At 41.2% G+C, this 23,178-nt stretch overlaps 1 protein-coding gene across 2 annotated transcripts in view; it reads left to right on the plus strand.

Annotated features, from left to right (window-relative positions):
- TUT4 (terminal uridylyl transferase 4) overlaps positions 1-23,178 on the plus strand; it is a 210,706-nt gene that overhangs the window by 40,369 nt on the left and 147,159 nt on the right. The gene's annotated exons all lie outside the window — the stretch shown is intronic.

The following is a 23,178-nucleotide window of genomic DNA, read 5'->3' on the forward strand; positions in this document are numbered from 1 at the left end:
AGAGTTTATTTTACCCTAGCATGCTTCCAGAGGGAGCGGAAAGCAGGAAGCCTGCGTTTTCTCTCTGTTCCAGTCCACCTGGTACCTGGACTTATCACTATGTTTGGGATTGGCCTCAGCTTTCCCTCGCTCCCTCTTGGGACACTTCGCAGCCTTCTCAATATTTGGGCAGATGTTTCCTGTGGAAAATATTCCACAGGGCTGCCCTCTGTTACATGGGTTTCTGGTAGAAGCATTAAAGGTTTGAGACTGGGCCCCATAGTGAGATACTAAGAGGTATATTGAGTTTGTAAGGGATCTGTTGTATCAGAATTCTTTTTAGAAATTTCTTTGCATTGTCAATGATTAAAACCTCTTTTTTTCTTCAGAAGGTAAACTTCGGATTTTGAAAATATGTATATATACACACACACACACACACACACATTTTTTTTAAAGTTTTGCCATGGGGTGTGTGCATTTGTCAAAGAGAGAAAGAGAAGGAAAGTGAGAAATCACCCTCTGGGGGGATGGGTATGCCACAATACCTTTTCCTTCATTCTCCTCTCAGAACTTTGGGCATGTATGCACATATGCCGGGTGTCATTTTGAAACCACTGGGTTTGGAACTTGAACTGCTTAGTTGGCCACATAGGATCCAGGTGCTCTAACGTCTATGCCACCTTCTGGCACCAATTTTTTTTTTTCTTTAATGTAACAGTTCCCACTTGCAATAGTTGTGATGAGGTAGATAGAGAAGGAGTGTGAAAATCCTTGCATAATAGTAGTCACTTGTAAATTATAACTATTCTTACTGTTACACCCTTTGAACCAAAGGCTCAGCTCTGCACAATTTCTGAGCAAAACCTAGCCAACATAGGGGCAGAGTTCCTTACCTCCAATAGTAGGTGAGGCCAAGAATTAGCCCCGGTTTTGGACAGACCTGGAGTGAACCCTGGTTCCGTTTGTACAATTGGCCTCCAGCTGAAATTCTTCCACTTAATGAACCTTTCTCATAATTTTTAGTATATGTAAGTCCTATTAATTATTTTTATCATTATTATTTTTAAACTACCAGAGAAAGAGAGAGAAGGAAAGGGAGAAATCACTCCCTTCCCCTAAAGTAGCACAATCACACTGCAATCCTTTTTCCTTCAATTTTCTATCCCATCAGGATTTTGGGCATACACACACACACACACACACACACATGCACATATGCTGTTATGTCTTTCAAGCTACCAGAGCTAGGACTCAAAATGCAATTGGCCATGTAAGATCAGGCTCCTTTAACCATTAGGCCATAGGACCAGCCTAAGGCCTACTAATACTTTCTTTTTTTAATGTTTTCTCCAGAGAGAGATAGAGACTGAGACAGAGAGAGGAAAAGTGACAAATCAGCCCTCAGAGGGGATGGCCATGCTGCAGTCTCTTCTCCTCCATCCTCCTCCTTTGATTTTGGATGCACATATACACACACACCTGGTATGATTTTCAAGCCACCACGTCTGGGACTTGAACCACAGTTGCTCATGTAGGAGTCCAGCACCTTAACCACCACACTACCTGCTGGTCCTAAGGCCTACTAATTATAATGCAGGTAAAGAGTTGGTATAGATCCTGTGTCTTATCCTACTGGCTAATACACAGCTGTTGACAGAATGAAAATCCAGAACCACAGTGTTCCTCCCATCAGACTCTTATCAGTATCACCGACTGCCTAGATGCTGGCTTCTTGACACCCAAGCCACGTATCCAGTATAAGTCTGAGCTCGTCACTCTCTCTGAACATTGTGCATTGGTCCAAGAAGCTTTTTAACCCTCTCCTGAAGGTCTCCACTTCCTCTCTCATTCCCTAGTCCAAGAAAAAAAGAAAAGGATGAACATTTATTAAATGCTAGACAGCTATATATATATATTCCTTCATCTTTGTTTTATAGATGAGAAAACTGAGGCTCAGAAAGGTTAAGAAATCTGACTAGAATCATATATCAAGTAAGTGATAGGATGATTTAAAAACATTTTTTCTTTGTGACAGAGTGTGTGTGCATGCACATAAGAGTGAGAGAGAGGAAAAGAGAGAAAGAGGAAGAGAGAGAGAGGAGCACCCTCCACAGGATCTGATCACCCTGTAATTCTCTTCCTTCAGTCCTCCCATCTGTTGGATCTTGGGCACTTGTCCACATGCCTGGTATATTTCAGGCTAACTGGCCCAGGAATTTGAACCCCACTTGCCATGTGGCATCTGGCTTCTCTCAAGCAGTGCATTACTGCTGCACCACAGAGCCAGACCCCGCGTGATATTTTAAACCTAGATCTCTGTTGCCTAAGTCCAGATTCTCTTTACTATACATGTTCATTTCAAGACCATCAGGCTTGGGGTTTTCACTGAGGTTAGAGAATTTCCCAGGATCAGCAGTTAGCATAATGGCTATGTTGCTAGACTCCCATCTAGTCTACCATGGTTCGAATCCTAGACCCAGTGACTTAAACTCACGCTGGGCGTGTGTGCGTGTGTGCCCAAGATCCCGAGAGGAGAATAGAGAAGAAGAGATTGCAGTGTGGCCATCCGCCCAGGGGGTGATTTCTCACTTTCTATCTCTTTGCCTCTGACTGTCTTTCTGGCGAGTGCACGCGCCGTATGGCAAAAACCTCTCCAAAAAAAGAAAATAAGAAATTACCCTAGGATTCCCTTCCTACCTTCAGCTGTGCACCTCTAAGCTCATTCCTTTCCTAACATCTCACTTGACTGCATCTTGACTCTTTTTCAATGTCTTCCCTATTTGCATATAGCAATATTTAAAAAAATTTTATTATTATTATTATTATTATTACTTTAATTTGCTATAGGGCATGTGTGCTCACCAGAGAGAAAAAGAGTGACAGTAAGCCGCTAGGTCCAGGACTTGAACCGTGGTCCACCCTCTGAGAGTCCATCTCCTTAACCACCTCGCCACCTCTGACTCCCCCAAAGAGTAATCTTGTTTAGATGACTACTTTGTGACTGAACGAGAGATAATTTATTTAAGCCATTGAGTCCATCATTAAATGTAATTAGGGAATGTACTAGTTTGCTAGGGCAGCCCTAACAAAATATTGCAGATTAGGTAGTTAAACAGAAATGTATGGTCTCATGCTTCTGGAGGCTGAAGTTCAAGACCGGTGCCAGCAGGTTTGGTCTCTTCTGAGGTCTCTATTTGGCCTCCTTGATGCCTCTGCATCTGATCATCCCTCTGTGTTTGTGTGCTCCTCGTGTCTCTTGGTGTATCTAAATTTTCTTATAAAGACACCAATCAGATTGGACTAGGACCCACCCTAACTGACTCATTTTAATTTAATCATCTCTTTAAAGGCCTTATCTCCAAGTACAGTCAAATTCTGAGACAGTGGAGGATTGGCAGTTAGGGCTTTAACATATGACCTGAGAGTGGACAGAATTCAGCCCATAGCAAGGTTCTAAGTAGTAGGCAATAAAAGCTGACTTTTGCTGATTGTAACACATTTTTTGCAAAAGGGCACTTAGAGTTTTGCAGGGTCACAGACTGGAGCAAGAGAGGCAGGGAGTGAGTACCCAGCCCACAATCCAAATCAGAACATTCAACTTGTCTGGTGAGGTTGCTGTTACGACCATTGACATTGCTCCCTAGAAATTCCATAGGCCTGCATGCCTTCTGCTCTGCCATGAGAATGGATTCTCAATGGTCCCTGCTCCTCTAGGTTACCAGCTGCTGCTGCTGCTGCTTCTTCTTCTTCTTCTTCTTCTTCTTCTTCTTCTTCTTCTTCTTCTTCTTCTTCTTCTTCTTCTTCTTCTTCTTCTTCTTCTTCTTCTTCTTCTTCTTCTTCTTCTTCTTCTTCTTCTTCTTCTTCTTCTTCTTCTTCTTCTTCTTCTTCTTCTTCTTCTTCTTCTTCTTCTTCTTCTTCTTCTTTTGTTTGTTTTGCTTAATTTTGCCACAGGGTACATGTACTTGCTGAACAGAAAGAGAGAAAGTGAAAAATCCCCCCTCTCTGGAGTATAGTCACACCAAAATCCCTTCTCTGTTTCTTTCTCCTGTCAGGATTTTAGGCATGCACATGGGCCTGGTGTGTTTCTTATTCCTCCAGGTCGAGACTCAAACCATGTAACAGGTCAGGTGAGATATAGCCGCCTTAGCCACCTCACCATCACCTGGCCCTACCAACTTCTGAGTCAAAGTTTTGGGTAGGTTCATCTGATTGGAAGGTAAGCGCTTACCTGCATGAGTGCCTGAGAGAACAAACATCTTGTGTTTTCTGTTTCTACATTAGGCTTTCTGCCTTTCACCAAGACTCATAAAGAGTCTCCCAACATAGGAAGGAGTTTCAGATGTGGAACACTCAGAATTACAAGTGTTCTCTACATTCAACAAATAGTTATTGAATTTGCAATAGCATGCCTTAAGAATCCAAAGATGACTGCTTTCAGGAGTTCCAAGTCGGGGATGGTGGGACACAGATGAGCACATGGGCGTTTGAATCAACTGTCATAATGGCCATGGTGGAGGACATGAGAGTGGGCTGCACAGAAGAACTGACTAGCATGGGGAGCAGGACAGATCAGAAAGATGTTCTGCAAAGCTGACGTCTGAGACCTAAAGGATAAAGGAATATTAGCTAACTAAGAATTATGTCCTCCCTCTCCCAAGCCCAGCTCCTGTTTGCAAAGCCTCCCATATGAGACACCTTACTTAACATCTGGCATCCAATTCAGAGTTGTAGACATCACTGGCTAGGTGCCCCAGCCTCCTGATCTGAGGCCAGAGACTGGACATAGTTTTCCAAATTACAGAGGCATCGTCATACTCACTGCATATATTCCTTCTTTCTTTAATATTTCCAGTCACTTTAGGAAATTTCTAGAACTGTCTAGCTCTGGGCTAGGCAGAGTAGAAGATGAAAAAAGAGAGAAGCCGTGTCTTATGATCTGGCTGTGGAGAAAGGGGCTAAGAATATTCGTGGGGAAGGTCAGCTGGCCGCTTGGCCTCATTCCCACATGCTGGCATTACTACGGTGCAATGTCTGAACAGGCTTGGAACCCTGGTTTTGTTGCACATGGAGAGTGGATGTGTCTCTTAGATTAGAGACCTATCCTCAGATTTGCATTTGTAAGCTCACTGTGACTGATACATAAACCAGAAGTCCACTTATTGATTCGCAAAAAGAAAGTATTATTCTCAGAGCTAATTTAATTTGCAAAGCAGACCAGAACACTCACATCACATCTGTGGGCATTTTCTCCCTCTGAGCATGTCACATGGGAAGCCAAATATCAGAGGGTGGCTTGGTCGCCCTGGAGTCAGAGCAAGGGGTGTGAGTCAATCTTAAGAAAGACCTCTCTGTTAGTGAGCTTAGACACTTCACTTACTATTCCTCAATGCTGACTTCCTAGGGAATCACCTAGGGAGGTATTTTAAATAATAATGCCTGGAACCTACTCCTTGAGATTCTGATTCAGTTGGTCTGTGGTAAAGTCTAACTAGGAGTCTTATTTATTTATTTATTTAATTTATTCATGATAGAGCATGTGCACATGCATGAGAGACAGAGGCACCCTCCACAAGGTCTGGTCACACTATCATCCCCTTCCTCCAGTCTTCTAACTTTGTCGGATCTTGGGTGCTCATATGTGCGCCCAGAATTTCAGGCTAACTGTGCCAGGAATTCAAACTGGAGTCATCACGTCAGATCTAGATCCTCTTGAGGAGCGTATTACTGCTGCACCACAGAATTGGCTCAGGGATCTTATTTTAAAAGCTGCTGAGGCAGTTCTGCACTCAGCAAGGGGCTACTTTCTAGGTCTTGACAAGGAAGCCATGATTGGTGTTGTTTAGCTGAGACTTTTCACCCCAGGATAGTGACTGGAAAGAGCCTCTGTGATCTTCCTTTTTCAGGGTTCCATGGTATGATTGACACAGATGTTTTTCAAACAGGATATATTCATTATTAATACAATAAAGGTGACTTCCACTTATTAAATTGCAGTGTTAGTTTTTTAGGCCTGCAGTTTTAAAACTGCTCCCAGATCATCTTTTTTTTTTTTTTCTTTTTTCTAGTTAGAGGGCAAATATGCTCAGCAGAGAGAGATGGAGGGTGGGAGGATGGGGAGAGAGAAGAAAGCACCCCCCTGTAGGAAATGGTCATGCCTCCCTCCATTTCTCCATCCTGTCAGGATTTTGAGCATGCACACAGATGCTCCTGGCACATTTTTCAAGCCACTGGGTCTGGAACTTGAACTATTAATATATTGTTGGCTATGTGGGATCTGGCTGCCTTAACCACCAGACCACAGAGCTGGATTTTTTAAAATTTTCCCCCAGTTCATTTATTTATTTCTTCAGTGAGAGAGAGACACCCCAGCAGTGTCCTTGTGCCACAGTCAGTCTCAGCTGGTCCAGATCACTGGCATGTGCATATGCACCCAGCATGCTTGGGGAGGTTCCGGAATGAGAACCCAGGACCTTTCCCATGTGGGCAACCGGTGATGCCACTGGCTGGATCATCTTGGAGTAAGTGTTCCCAAACTTCCTGGATGTAATTTTCCAGATGAGACCTTAGTGTCCTATTGATTAATTTCATTTATAGGAAGTGGATTTTATCTCGGGGCAAACTTATTTCCAGACTATTTGAAATTGTTCTGCTGCATACCATCAGGAATCCAGAGAATAAGTCAAGGTCCTGGAAATTCAAAGTGGAAGTTTAATTGTAATATAATGAGTTAACTCTAACTGTACTGATACAGTAGTGCTTCTTTGTGTGTGCGTGTGTGTGTGTGTGTGTGTGTGTGTGTGTTTTGTTGTTGTTTTAATTGCTAGAAGGCACACACATTTGCTATAGGGAGAGAGAGCAAAGCAATCTTCACAATGGGGTGTGGTCATGCCACAACTCTGTTTCCTCCGCTTTTCCATGTATGCCCCAAATCCTGACAGAATAGAGAAACAGAGGAAACAGGATATACCTGGTGGTTTTTCTGTTTTTGTTTTTGCCATAGGGTGTGTGCGCTTACCAGAGAGAGACACAGAGGAAGAGAGAGAGGGGGAAAGTGAGAAATCATCTCCCCCAGAGGGGATGGCCAAGTCACAGCCCTTCTCTCAGGATTTTGGGCACACGCACACATACCTCTGAGAAATCATCTCCCCCAGAGGGGATGGCCAAGTCACAGCCCTTCTCTCAGGATTTTGGGCACACGCACACATACCTCTAGTGTATTTTCCAAGCCACTAGGTCCAGGACTTGAAACGCGCACTCGGCCATGTGGGATCCAGTCACCCCAACCACCACTCAACCTGGCTGACCTGCTGGTATGTGTTTTAAGCCACCTTGGCTGGAATTCGAACTATGGTCAGCCATGTGGGATCTGGCTCCCTTAACTGCTGAGCTATGGGGATAGCACAACGTAGTTCAATGGAAAGAACTAGAGAGGTCTGAATCGCATTGTGACCGACTTTTTGGGGGACGTGACTTTGGATGAAAAGCTTTATTCCTCTGAACTTCATCTGTAATATGGAGATTATCATGAATAGCTTTTAGAGTTGTGAAGAATAATACAGATACTATATAAAAAATCAGGCATAGTGTAGGCACTCCATGAGTGTAAGTATTAATATTAGTATTATTGAGGGAATGTTTCTTTCCTTATTTACATTTGTATGTTTATTAGCTGGATTTTAGTTTCAAACATTTTTTTTTCAAGAAGGATACTGAGCTCCTTGAGTTATTTCAGTTATAATAATGTCTATCTGCATTTGTTCCGTTTTATTTATGGAAGAGGCATGCATGCATAGGTGAAAGTGAAGGAGAGAGAGAGAGGAGCACCTTCACAGGGTCTGGTCATACTGTGATTCCCTTCCTCCAGTCTTCTAGCACATGCCCTACATGCTTCTGGCTGACTAAGCTGGGGATTCAAACTATGGTTGCCATGTGGGATCCAGTTTCCCTTGAGCAGTGCATTATCTCTGTGCCTCAGAGCCAACCCTTTGCTTTTTAATTGAAATGATAAAATAGTCGGATGTGATATTCATGGGTCACCCTTTCAAACAGAGTGCCATAAATTTTGCAGTGGAAAAGTCTGAAGCAAATTTGATTTATTCCTTCTTATAAGTAACTTTTTTTTTGTTTGTTTGTTTGGACAAATAATTCTTTATATTTGAAATTCACTAATAACCAAGGTTAATGCCTTTTTTTCTTTTTTAAAGTTTACTTCTTCCACAAGGAAAAGAGAGACACACACAGGGAGAACACTCACTACAGGGTCTTGACACCGTAATCCACCCCAGTCCTAGCTGGCCCCAGATTATATGTGTGGGATATCTGTGGAAATCAACCTAGAACCTTCCTACACGGATCAACCTTGTACAGTATTTCATTTTACTGATGTACTACCATCTTAATTTATCTTTTGACAGGATTGCTGGATAATTTATTTGCCTATAATTTGCTGGATGCGCTCAGAAAGACCCTATCACTTTCTGGACCTCATTATTCTCAACTGCACAATTAAGGGGATTTAACTTTGTCAGTCTATACTCTCCTGATTTGATTTATGAAAGAACAAGCAAGTAGTTTTATTTTATATAGGCTATTAGTAAAAAGGTGTGTAAAAACAGTTTGAAGAACTGCTTGTGGAGGTTAAAGCAGGATTTTAAGTTTTTAATGGAGACTGAATTAAAATAACCACTTTCGGGACCAACAGTTAGTGTAATGGCTATGTCACTGGACTCCCACGTAGTCAACGGCAGTGGCTTGAGACTCACACCAGGTGCATGTGTGTGTGTGCCCAAAATCCCAACAGGAGAATGGAAGAGAAGGGATTTTGGTGTGGCCACCCCCCTGGGAGAATATCTTTAATTTTCTGTCTCTCTCTGTCTCCTTGGCAAGCACATGTGTCTATAGCAAAAATCTCTCGAAAAATGATTTCATCATAATACATTTCGAGTTATTTTATATTGTTTCCACATTCTTATAAAGTCAGTCAATTGTAGGACTAAGTTTAGATTCATGTTATTTTTGGAGACACACAGAAAAACGATTTAGCCCTTTAGGCTATAAAGCAGGGTCTATTTTTAGTTCATGCTTTTGACCTTTATGCTACACTTTTCTTTTCCTTTTTCAACTCTGCTGAACTTTTTGTCTTCTCACTTTACCCCAGGCAGAGTTAGAAATATTCCCCTCAGTGCCCAGAAGGACACTGGCATATTCCTCTTAGAGCATTTTTGTTTTTTTTTTTTTTGGAGAGGTTTTTGCTATAGGGCGCATGCACTTGCCAGAAAGACAGAGAGAGACAGAAAGACAGGAAGTGAGAAATCTCCCCCCAGGGGGAATGGCCACACCACAATCCCTTCTCCTCCATTCTCCTCTCGGTGTCTTGGGCACGCACCAACACACGCCCGGCGTGAGTTCAAGCCACCAGGTCTGAGACTCGAACCGCGGTCGACTATGTGTGAGTCCAGTGACATCGCCATTATGCTAACTGCTGGTCCCTAGCATTTATCCCAATATACTATAAGCATTTATTTTCCATAGCTACATTAGGTTTTTTCCCCCCTCACTAGACTTCTTAAGCATAGAAATGTTGTCTTGTTCATCTTTCAATCCGTCATTCAACAGACATTTATCAAGCACCTACTATGTGGCAAGCATCAGTCAAGGTGCTACAGATACAACATGAACCTGGAGAGACTCAGTCCTTCTTAGAGCTTATAGTCTAGAGCAGAAGGCTGGTGAGTAAAGGCAAAAAGAGTAAGTAAGATAGTAAGTGCCACGGAAAGCCCATAGCACCTGACTTACTTGAGGGGATAATGGAAGTCTTTCAGAAGGAAATAATTTAAGCTGAGAACTGAAGGAAAAGCATGAGTTTAGTAGACAATGTGGCAGTTGTGGGTCCAGACCAAGAGAGAGCACAACACATTTAAGAAACTAAAAGAAGTTCACAGACCAGTTGAATATGGAGGCAGGCAGTGGAGACCAGGCAGGGTTAGAGGCGGGGGATGATGGAACAAGTAGAGACAGGTGTTTAGTTGATGATACACACATACCGTGATGAATGAATGAATGTGCCATTTTAAAAAATGATTATTTATTCAATACTACTCATTATTTATTTTTTTAGCTTGACCAGAGAGAGAAAGGGAAAGCAAGAAAGCAAACCATTGGATCTGGGACTCAAACTGCTGTTGGCTATGTGGGAGTCCAATACCTCAACCCCCATGCCACCCATGAATGAGCCATTTTAAAATCTGAGGAAGTGAGACCTTTGAGAAGGCCCAATTTATATTGTTTGTTTTCTCATTCACTGGAAGACATTGTAGTGTGTTGGTTAAAGCCTAGAAGCCCCAGGTTTGGTTTCCAGACCAACCTAAACAAGGTGGGCATGGTAGAATGCACCTATAATCCTAGCTAACTGGGAGTCTGGGGCAGGAGAATCCAAACATGGTGAGACCCTGTCGAAATACCTCTCTCTCTCCCCCTCTTCCTCTTGTTAAAAACAAACAAACAAACAAACAAAAAACCTGGACTCTGATACCATCTGTTAGGTTCGAATCCTGGCTTTGACAATCAGTAGTTGAGTGACCTCAGGCAAATTACATAACCTCTCTATATGTCATTTTCTTCATCCGTAAGATAGAAATGATAATAAGTCATAGATTGTTGTGAAGATTACACAGTTAATAATACTTGTAAAAACTCTTGGAACAGTGCCTAGAGCTAAGCACTGTGTGTTTGCTATTATTATTCCTTCATTCATCAAAATATTTATTGAGGGCCAACTAGTGTGCTAGATACTGTGAAAATAAAATGTGGCTTCAGCCATAAGGGAGGACCATAGAATCTGGTGAGGGAGAAGATTCATAAATAAATAATTACAACACAATGCAATCAAATGAGGTAATAGCAGTAAGTGCTGCAAAACTGAACTAGAAGGAACTACTCATTCTCCTGAAGGAGCCAAGGAGGCTTCAGAGGAAGAGATGCATTTAAGCTGAGGCAACAATCACAGGAGAAAAAAGCAATGGGGTTGTTGGCCAAGAAAGCACAATGTTGCAAAGGCAGATTAAGACACCTACGGCATGTTTAGGAAATGGCAAGGGGCTCTTAAGCACCTGTTATTTTTCAGGGTCTGTGCTAGGCACTTTTTATAAGTTATTCCTTTACTTTCCATAAGAATGGGGAAGATGAGAATTATTACCCAAATTTTAGAGATGGGCACGGTCACACTGCTATCTCTATTTCTTCATCCTGTTAGGATTTTGGATATGGACACACATATGCCTGGCATGTTTCTCAAGCCCTCAGTCCAGGATTCAAACTGCTCTCATAACCACTAGCCCATAACCACTAGGATATAGGGCCAATTTAAAAAAAAAGAATTATTTTATTTAACTTTATTTATTCATTTATTTTAATTTGACCCGAGTGGAACAGAGTGAGGGAGGGGAGAAAGCAAGCTGCCATTGAGAATTCAGTGCCTTACCAATCATGCCACCTGAAGGTACTCAAGTGCCTATTTAAAAGGACTGGTGTAGGGGCTGGCAGGTAATGTGGTGGTTAAGGGTGCTGATACCCACATGGCCGACTACAGTTAGAGTCCTGGACCAAGTGGCTTGAAAAAATCACACTGGGTTCATGTGCATGTGTGCTCAGAATCCAGAAGGAGATTGGAGAAGGGACTGTGGTGTGGCTATCCCCCCTAGCGGTGGTTTCTTACTTTCTGTCTCTTTGTCTCTTTCCAGTGACTACACGCACCCTATAGTAAAAACCTAAAAAAGTAAATAAAGAGATGCTTGATATTTTTCATTCTTCTTAAATAGAAGAAACTGACCATAAATTAAACTTTTAAAGATATCCCAAGGTAATTGGGACCAGCAGTTAGCGTAATGGCTGTGTCGCTGGACTCCCACATAGTCGACCGTGGTTCACGTCCCGGACCTGGTGGCTTAAAACTCACGCTGGGCGCGTGTGCGTGCGTGCCCAAGATCCTGAGAGGAGAATGGAGGAGAAGGGATTATGGCGTGGCCATCCCCCCTGGGGGGTGATTTCTCGCTTTCTGTCTCTCTGTCTCTCTCTGTCTATCTGGCGAGTGCATGCACCCTATAGCAAAAACCTCTCAAAAAAAAAAAAAAAAGATATCCCAAGGTAATCATGACCATCATTTATTATCCTATGATGTTCTACACTAACATTCTGAAGGGTTGTTAGTAGATTCCTCTTACACCTGTGGTTCCTGAATCGTGTGTCAAGGAGGCCTTGACACTAGGAGATAGCTTAACATTTTAAGAGAAATACAGGCCAGCACTGTGGCCTGGTGGAGGCAGCTGGAGCCCACATGGCCAACCATGTCATTCAAGTACTGGACCTGGTAGCTTGAGAAACAGGCCGAGCATCCAGCATGCGTGTGTATGTGTGCAAAATCCTGCAAGGAGGGAGAGACGGAGGAAAAGGGATTGTGGTGTAATAACCATTTCCCATAGGAGGTGCTTTCTCCTCTCCCCTCTCTGTCTCTTTATGGTAAGCATACAAGCTCTCTAGCAGGAAAAAAAAAAAAAAGGAAGGAAAGAAAGAAAAAAAGGAAATATAGAGATATATAGCATCTCTCTGATACCATACAAGCTCGGTTCAAAGTTCAACATTAGATCCAACTACATGCTTCTGGATAATAACATGTCTTTGTGAAACTGGATTTTCAGAAGCTGCTGTAATAAACAGCAAGTACCAAGGGAAAATCAATGTGTGGTAACATATTAGTCTGATCCCAAAGTTTGAGAAGGGAATTGCCTGATAGTCACAGGTATCCCATCAGTAATTGTGGATACTTAGGAATAAAAGACTATTTATGTTATCATTTCAAGTGCCTAGTAAATTACTAGACTGCAAATATTGACTAAGTTGTTTGGACTTAACAAATTAATCAATGAAATTATGAATTTTTTTAGTTTTTAAGAATTATTATTTTTTATTTTTGAGAGGGAGATTTTTACTATAGGGTATGTGTTCTTGCTGGAGAGACAAGAGAGACAGAAAGTGAGAAAACACCCCCCTCAAGGGAGGATGGCCACACCACAATCCCTTTTCCTCCATTCTCCTCTTGAGATTTTGGGCATGCACACACACATGGCTTGTGTGAATTTCAACATTCCAGGTCCAGGACTCAAACTGCAGTCAAGAGTGCAGCACCTTGACCACCTGCTGGCCTTATTTATTATTATTTTTTAATTTGACCACAGCAAGACAGAGAGCGAGAGAGCGAGCGAGCGAGAAAGCGAGAGAGAGAGAAAGAGAAAGTTAAGTAGAAAGCAAGTTGTCAGGTCTAGGACTTTAACCGCAGTTGGTCATTGGGAGTTCAGTGCATTAACTGCCATGTCATCTGCCGGCCCCTTTTTTAAATTGTGGAGTGTTATGAAAAACAAAACTAAACTATTGATATGCTAAAGGAATCTTAAATTGAGAAAGTTTGGGAAACTCTCCCTTACACAGGTAGAGCCTAGATTGCTGTTTTCATGACTTTTTGGGTTTGAGTTTGTGTTACTTCTCACGACTACTGTCACCAATGTGCCCACTCCATTTAATACTCATAACACTTAATTTTTTCTTTTTTGAATCCCTTCTCCTCCATTCTCCTCTCAGGATTTTGGGTACACATGCATATGTGCCCTGTGTGAGTTTTAAGCGACCAGGTCTGGGACTTGAACCAAAGTCAACTACATGGGAATCCAGTGACATAACCATCACAGCATCTGCTGGTCCCAATAGCTACTATTATTATTCTCATTTTACAGATGAGGAAATTGAGGCAAAAAGGTTCACTACCTCATTTAAAGTCATACAGCTGGGAAGCAGCAGTACTGGAATGAAAGCCAACAGTTTGACAGAATTTGTGCACTTCACCACCACCTACTAGTTGGTTTTGGTCTGTTATAAGCGTAGAAGCAAAATATCCAAACTTGTTAGAACCATGTGTAAAGTGAGGGTTGAAAGTCATATCTGCAAGAAAAGCGCATCTGCAGTCTGCATAAGGCTGAGCATAGCACACTTAAAAATAATTCCTTCCGCTCTCTGACTTCCCCAGTTGTAGCCATCCAAGGTGGGGGTGGTGTGGGGTAGATTTTTATTGGATTACACAGGATGTCACAGGCCATCCATGCTTCTATGAGGGCTCATTTTGAATTTGGTCTCTCCAACCAGCAAATTGACCTTATCTGGAAACAAAAGTAGTTAAAAGCACTGTCTCCCACAATAGGAGAGGACAAAAGTGGGTAAAAAGTACAACACAGATACATGGTAAAAACAATTAGGATTATCTGCTGCTAGGTAGTGTCATATTAAGTCATAAGGAGAAATGTAATTTCAGAGGGCAATAGGGAATAAGAAGGAGTAGTTTTTATTGGGGAAAGCAAACTTTCTCAGAAATATAATTGGTTAAGAGTATATTTAAGGCCCAGTGTAGTTCAAGCTCGATCGATGCTGCTCCCCAGCAGGCTGAGACCACCTGAGGGACCCTGATTGGATTCTTGGTCCACTCTAAAAAGCCAGGTGCAGTACATGTGGACATAGTCTTGAAAAATAGAGTGAGAGAGAGAAAGAGAGAAATTGTATTTGAAGTTAACCTTAAGCAATGCAACCATGGAGACTTACATAAAAGGCCCAGACAGAAGAGAATTAGCAGAACTTGGATACTGTAAGAAGAAAAAGTCCAAATCAGATCAGAGGAACTCACATTGGTTAAGAGCTTTTCCTAACTATTTAGGGAGGAGAAACGGAAAGTTTAAAACAGAACCTACTAAAGCACCTTCAGTGATCTTTGTCCAGATTTATACTCAAGTCAATCGGTAGTAAATTGCATGCTCTGATTTTAGAGATTGGGTTCAGTCTTTCTTAGTGAAAGATTTCTGTGAGCTTTACAAAGTCTCCAGTAAAGAATCCCTCTGTGAATGATTTACAGATAGTACTCTGGATGGCTAGATTGTATCTGATCTACAGTCAAAATTCTGACTTTTAGAGTGGGCAAAAAAGAGAAGGAAAACACTTTTAAAATCTGAGTGTGTTACACAAACACAAACGTCCTGACATCTCTGAGCATGTTCAGAGTTCTTACTTGTAGACCTGCTTGAGAGCTGCATTCTGGATAGGTGGAATTTATAGCAACATTATGCCCCAGATTTTTGAGGACAGCCTAGATTTCAGATATCTTATTTTGTTGTAATTATAAGTATGCTTAAACTTGCATTCTTGTGTGTCCTGATTTGGATAGAGAGGAAATTTTAGGCATAATGTAAGTGATCCTTTCTTGGAGTATATGCTAAGGATAAATACAAGAAGAAAGTCACATTTAGGTCTAGAGGGATGACAGTGCTCTACAAGAATATTTCTTCATAACACAGTATGAAACAGCTATCTGATGTCAAAGAGGCAGGGAGAAACTCCTGCAAAATTGGGATGGTGGTGTCATGTGGAGAGAATAGGTAAGTCTGGGAAGAGAGAAGTTTGAGGGGGAAAAAGAGAAAGGATGCTCCTAGGGAAGGTCAGTTGTGTCCTTTTGAGAGGTGGAAAGGATAGGAAATTTCAAAGCATCAGATGAAGAGAGAGTGAGCAGAACATTACACAAAGACTAAGAGGAAAGAGAGAGAGGAAGAGAAATAATATTATTAAAAGTAAAGTTTAGAAATAATTTTATTTATTTATTTATGAGAGGTCTTTGCTATAGGGTACATGCACTCACCAGAAAGATAGAGAGAGACAGAGAGATAGAAAGCTAGAAATCACCCCTCAGGGTGGATGGCCATGACGCAATCCCTTCTCCTTTATTCTCCTCTTGGGATCTTGGGCACACACACTCACACACACACACACACACACACACACACACACACACACAGCGTGAGTTTAAGCCACTGGGTCCAGAACTTGAACTGTGCTCAACTACATGGGAGTCCAGCAACATAGCCATTATGCCAACTGCTGGTCCCTAGAAATAATTTTAAAAGATAGACTCAAGAGGGCACAATCAGAAAGAAAAGAAAGAGACAGGAAAGGAGAAAAAGGAGAGAGTGAGAATGCTGCAGGGAAGTCAGAGCAAGCAAGCATGAGACATAGAAATTTGCAGTTTCTCTTGAGATTGTGAATGTCTGGAAGGCCCCAGAGGGGTTCAGGGAGAGATCTGTGGTCAGGAAAGTGGTTTGGGACAGGACCCAAGACTATCCAAACAAGAAAAATCCAGAGCTGCATGCACCATCTGCTATAACTTGCGATTCCTTCAGGGATCGTTTAAAGAACCTTCCTCCAAAAGCTGTAAGTGGTCTTAGGTCATAGTTTCTGGGGAACTTTGGAAACCTAGCAAGACATTCTGTTGATGTTGCTTAACCTGAAGGAAATCTCTAAAATATTGTGGATTTGCAAGGTGGGGATACTTTGTTGACTAAAAGGTGAGTTTCTCAGGTTCTTGAGGGACATCTAAGTAAGTGTGTCAATGCCCATCCCCCCAAATGGGACTTTATGGCTCAGCTCTTATTTTTTAAAGGAAAAGATATTTGGACATGTTACAGTCTTTGTTCAGAGATCCTGAGAAGTCTATCATCTTTTTTTTCTTTTGGCAAATCTTTATTGTTTACAACAGATATGACAAAACTCTTTAGGATATGATCCCCCTAAGTAAATCACTATCTAGTTTTTTTTTTTTAATTTTAAATTTATTTATTTACATTCATTCACTGTACATCATTACAGTATATAAATAAGATTCTCCATCCAGAATAGACTGTATAGTGACTCAATCAAGGATATTACCATACATGTTATCGTCGATAAATAATTTTCCATTTCTTGTTTCTTATATATTTTGCTGCTTCTTCTTCTTTTTTTTTCTCCTTGATTCCATACCTCTCACCCTCTGCCATTTAACACCCTCCTCCCATACTGTCTCTGGTATCTAAAGCTGCTTTCCATGCCCCCCTTTTTTTCACCTTTTATAGATTCACAAAAGATCTTAATTAATCTAAATACTTTCAATAGGAAGTACAGCTGATATATTCATATCTGTGAACACATATCTGACTTTAGGGATAAACCTCAGTGAGTAGAATGAACATTCTATAAAGTAGTACCTGACTGGGGTGCTTACTGTAGTCATTAAATAGATATTTTTTAATGCTTTTTAAAATTTCAATAAAAACACTTTTAGTTTTAATAGATCAAAATCAAATGTTAAGAGAAGTTTGCTTAAGACTTAAAGCCAGGAGAAAGGTTAGGATTCAGTTCAAAAAGTAGGTAGCTGGACATATCAACAGTTCAAGAGAAGACAAAAATCCTTAAATCTGGAGAACAAAGCAAAGAAGAAAATCAGTAATGTTTTAGTTCAAAGTCATGAAATTCTATTTCACCAGTTCAGTCTCATGTAATTAATCTCCTTTCTGTTGAATTTATAGTGTTATTGTGGTCTGATCTTTTGGTTTAAATTCTAGAAGCGAACATTAAATGTTACTATTGATCTTTCCAGAGTTGTCCCTACCCTTAAGTTGGCCATTCTCTTGGTTGTTTTTTTGTACTCTTATTTCTGTGTGTCTGACTTTAGTTTTCCTGGCATAGCACACCCTTCAGAATTTCTTGGAGAGCTGCTCTGGTGTTGGTAAATTCTTCTAGGTTTTGTTTATCTGAGAGTGTTTTTGTCTTTTTTTTCCATATGAAGGATAATCTTGCCGAGTATAGTATTCATGGTTGAAATTGTTTTTCGCTTAACACTTTGAATATATTTTCCCATTCTTTCCTTGCTTACAGTGTTTCTGATGAGAGATTCCATGTTGCCTGATGGGATATCCTTTGAAAGTAACCTGACCTTTCTCTCTTGACAATTTTAGTATCTTGTCTCTGTGGTTTTTGTCAATCTGGCTATGATGTGCCTTGAAGAAGATCTTGGGTTGATTCTATGTGGGGTCCTTTGTATTTCTTGGGTCTGGATATTGGAATGCCTCTCTGTTTGGAAAGTTTTCTTCCAGGATTTCATGGAATAGATTATCAATGTCCTTATTAGTTTCTTCACTTTCTGGGATACTGATTACCCAGATGTTTGGGCATTAAATGGTATCTAGTATTACTCATGTATTATTCTAAATTTTTGTTGTTGTTGTTATTTTCTGAGTCTTTTTGGTGGATTTTTCTAGGTCAGAGGTTCTGTCTTCTATATCTGAGATTCGATCTTCTACATGATCTAATCTGTTTTTAATATTTTGGAGGGAGGTTTTGATTTCCTGTATTATAGCCTTCATCTCTAACAATTCCATTTGGTTCTTTTTTATGGTGTGTATTTCCTCTTTCAGATCATGAAAGAACTTCCTCACCTCCTGGAACCCTTTCTCTCTTTTCTTCTGCATCTTGTGAAGTTCATTGTCTCTATTCTCTTGCATCTCTGTTAGCTATGTCCTATGAATACTCTAAATTCCTTATCTGACATTTCCATGAGTTCCACTGCATTGTCTCTGGAGGATGAGGAGTTATTCTTTTTCCTTGGAGGAGAGATATTTTCTTGGCTTCTCATATTTTTTTGTGCCTCTGTGGTAGTTTCTGGCCATCTGATGGATTGTAAGTTTTTTCCTAATTTTTTGGAGTTAAGTCTGAGTGTTCAGAGGTGTGCAGGAGGACGTGTTCTATCTTCCTGCAGTTCTCCCTTTGTGCAGCAAATTCTGTGGGAACTGAGGATTACTCTGACCCTAGAAGTATTCAGATGTTTGGCTACTGTGCACCTAGTCATGTCTAGAAGCTCAATGTGTGGAGGCTACTAGATCTTGGGGACAGGAGAGTGAAGTCTGGGCAGGAAATTTTCAGTTGTCCTAGTCCCTGAAAGAGGCTGCTTAGAGCTCAAATGTAGATGGCGTGTGATTGGCCTGTCTAGGTCTTGGGGTCAGGAGGGTGAAGACTGGGCAGGAAAATCTTCAGTTGTCCTAGTCTCTGAAAGGGGCTGCTCAGAGCTCAAAATCAAAGCCTATCATTTTTTTTCTTAAGAGAGATTTTTGCTATAGAGCTCATGTGCTCACCAGACAAAGACAGAGAGACAGAAAGTCAGAAATCAACCCGTAGGGGGAGATGGCCATGCCGCAATTCCTCCTCTTCCATTCTCTTCTCAGGATTTTGGGCACACATGCACACACACCTGGCATGAATTTTAAGTCACCAGGTCTGGGACTCAAACTGCAGTGGACTACATGAAAGTCCAGCGATGTAACAATTACGCCATCTGCTAGTACCAACACCTACCAGTTTTAAAGTTGATTTTTTTCTCCTACATAATAGTGTAAGTAGAGTTTAGTACAAACCTTTAAAAAAACAACTTGGCAGTACATATCAGGAATCTTTTATATTTTCAGTCATCTAAATCCCCCATTTGATAATTTTCTCTGAAGAAATAACTTTCTAGGGCCAGCAGGTGGTGTGGTGGTTAAGGTACTGGAATTTGTACATGGCTGACCATGGTTCGAGTCCTGGACCTGGTGGCTTGCTTTTTTTCTCTCTCTCTCTTTCTCTGTCTTTCTCTGGCAAAACTCATGTGAAAAAATTAATTCTTTTAAAAAAAGCAATAACTTTCTACATTGTAGTACTTTACACATTTATGCAAAATCATTATTTATAAAAGCCAAAAATTAGAAGTAACTTAAATGCCCAACAACAAGTGACTGGTTAAACAATCTGGCATCTCTTAATATAATGTTTTGTAGTTACTAAAACTATATTTACAAATAGTTCTTAAGGATGTGGATAAATACTTATGATAAAATATTAAGTAAAGAATGGCTTGTGGCAGGCCAGCTAAAGTGCTGGACTCCCACATGGTCAAGCACAGTTTGAGTCCTGGACCTGGCAGCTTAAAACTCATGCCAGGCACGCATGTATGCATGCCTAAAATCCCAAGAGGAAAATGGAGGAGAAGGGATTGTGGCGTGGCCATCCCTTCTTGGGGGGGGTGATTTCTGACTTTTCTGACTTTCCCTCTTTCTGTCTCTTCTGTCTCTCTCAGGTGAGCACACACACTCTATGGAAAAACCTAAAAAAAAAAAAAAAAAAAGGATTTGTGGTGTAGTGGTTAAAGTAGCTGGATCCTATATGGCCAACTGAGTGGTTTGAATCATGTCAAGTGCATGTGCATGTGTGCCCAAAATCCTGAAAGGAGGGAGAAATGGAGGAGAGATTACAGTGTGATCATTCCCCACGTGGGGTTGTGTGGGGTTGTGTATACACTTATACACCCTTAAGTAAAATTTAAAAAGAAATTATTCAATTATGTTAAGATGCATTAGAATAGGGGCCAGTGGGTGGCGCGGTGGTTGGGGCACTGGACTCCCATGTGGCTGACCAAGGTTTTAGTACTGGGCTGGCGACTTGCTTTCTCACTTTCCTTTTCTCTCTCTCTCTGGTCAAAATTAAGGAATAATAATGACAAATAAAATTAATTAGATAAATTTAAAAAGAGAGATGCATTAGAATAAAAAACTGGAAGGAAATATGCCAAAAAGTTCTTACATTGGTGATCTTAAAATACTGGGACTATGGGGCTAGCAAGTGGCATAGTTGTTAGGCGCTAGACTCCACATGGCTGACAGTAGTTTGGCTCCTTGATGTGGTGGCTTGCTTTCTCACTTTCTCTCCCTCTCTCTCTATCTCTGGTCAATTATAAAAAAAAAAATGAACAGGATAAAATAAAATAATTCTTAAAAAATAGTGGGTTATGGACTATTGTTATTTTCTTCTTGATATTTTCCTATATTTTCTGCAACGAATATTTAATATGTTTAGAATCAGGAAAAAAATTTAGTTTTAAACATTTAAAAATTCAGGAAATTGGGTCAACCCATGGCCTCGTGGTTAAGGGAGTTGGATCCTACATGACTGACTGCAGTTTGACTCCTGTCACTGGTGGTTGAGAAGCATGTCGGCTGCATGCCTGCCCAAGCTCCTGATGGGAGGGAGGAATGGAGAAAGGATTGTAGCCTGACTGTGTCCCATTGTGTGTAAAGTGCTTCTTTCTCTTTCTCACTGGTGAGCACATACACTCTGTGGCTATTTTTAAAACTTCAAGAAGCAAAATATTTACAAAAAAGAAAAGCTAACTTATTTATTTATTTATTTATTTTTGGTTTTATAACTCTATTTGAAAATCAGCAGTTAGTTCTCATCCACATTGACTGTAGATTTTTGAATGTGGTAACAGGTACATAGGTCACCAGAGTGTAGAGCTTGTTGGGTGAATCTTCGTCCTTGTTTCGTTTTCTGGACAACCGCACACGGATTCGATATGGGACATTCCTTATTCCTTTGGCCCAGACAGCTTTGTTGAGCCAGGTATCAATGTGCACATCTGGAGTCCCCATCTCTTTCATGGCAAATTTCCGGATTTCTTTGAGTACCCGAGGGGCACGTTTCTTGAAGCCCATGCCATGGATGTGCTTGTGAATGTTGATGGTGTATTCCCGGGTCACCACCTCGTTGATGGCAGAACGGCCCGGCCCTTCTTCTCGCCACCCTTCTTTGCAGGAGCCATTCTGCCGAGCCTAAGTGGGAAAGAAAGAACGCAGAGGATTGTGGGAGGCGCTTTTTTAAAGAGAGATTTTTTTTGATATAGGGCATGTGCATTCGCTGAAGAGACAGAGAGAGACAGAGACAAAAAGTGCGAAATCACCCCCTAGGGGGGTGGACACACCACAGTCCCTTCTCCATTCTCTTCTTGGGATTTTAGGCACACACGCACATACCCCTGGTGTGAGTTTTAAGCCATGAAGTGTAGGACTCAAACCACGATTGACTGCATGGGAGTTCAGCAACGACGCCATTATGCCATATGCTGGTACTAAGAAAAGCTAATTCAATTAAAAATAATTTTACAAAACAAAAAAATTTACAAAAGACTTTTAAGTTGTAGGAAAACATGCTAAAGGAAAAATTATAAAAAGGAATAAAGCTCAACTTCTGAAAAAACAGGTGGTTATAAATATTACATAACGACATGAGAAATGCTTATGATTTAAGTTTTTTCTTTTTGGAGAGGTTTTTGCTATAGGGTGTGTGTGCTCGCCAGAAAGACAGAGACAGAAAGCGAGAAATCATCCCCCCTCCCCCCCGCCAGGGGTGATGGCCACGCCTCAATCCCTTCTCCTTCATTCTCCATTCGGGATCTTGGGCACGCACGCACATGTGCCTGGCATGAATTTAGGCCAATGGGTCCAGGACTCGAACCGTGGTCGACTACATGGGAGTCCAGTGACATAGCCATTACGACAGCTGCTGGTCCCACGTTTTGATGAAAAGAAGCCCAAATAGTTACAATCATCCAGTTCTCCATCTTTAAGCAACCACACTCAGCCTCACAACATGCATAAAGGGACTTTCTTACACATATTGTTGCTGAAGTGGCTATCTCTGTTTTAGTCTTTTTAGTTGCTACAGTAAAATACCTTAGACTGAGTAATTTAGAAACAATAGAAATTTATTGCTCAAAGTTCTAACGGCTGGGAGGTCCAAGTCCAAAGTCCCTGATTTGAGGCCTAGTAAGGGCTGGTCCCTGCTTCAAAGATGGTGCACTCTTGCTGCATTCTTATGTGGGAAAAGGGGCAAGGTAGTTACCTTCAACCTGTTTTATAAGAACACTAATCTCATTCAAAGGGCAAAGCACTCAAGACTTAATCATTGGTGCTGGCAGGTGGCATGCTAGCTAGGGCACTGAACTCCCACATGACTGACAACAGTTCAAATCCTGGACATGTGGCTTCCTTTCTCACTTTCCCTTTTTGTTTCTCTCTCTCTCTATGTTTGGTTAAAATTTAAAATAATAATAATACGGGACCAACAGATAGTATAATGGTTACGTTGCTGGACTCCCACATAGTCGACCATAGTTTGAGTCCTGGACCTGGTGGCTTAAAACTTATGTCAAACGTGTGTGTGTGCATGCCCAATTCCCAAGGGAGAATGAAGAAGGGATTGTGGTGTGACCATCCCCCGGATTTCTAGCTTTTTATCTCTATAGCAAGGGCATGCACCCTATAGCAAAAATATCTCTAAAAAAAATTATTATAGCAAATAAAATTAAAATAAATAAAATAATTCTTAAAAAAAAAGAAAAAAGAACTTATCAGGCCGGCAGGTGGAGTGTTGGTTAAGGGCGCTGGATTCCCACATGGTCAACTGCAGTTTGAGTCCTGGACCTAGTGACTTACT

The sequence above is a fragment of the Tupaia chinensis genome, unplaced genomic scaffold (genome assembly GCF_000334495.1).
Source record: "Tupaia chinensis unplaced genomic scaffold, TupChi_1.0 Scaffold000259_1, whole genome shotgun sequence".
Taxonomy (NCBI): domain Eukaryota; kingdom Metazoa; phylum Chordata; class Mammalia; order Scandentia; family Tupaiidae; genus Tupaia; species Tupaia belangeri.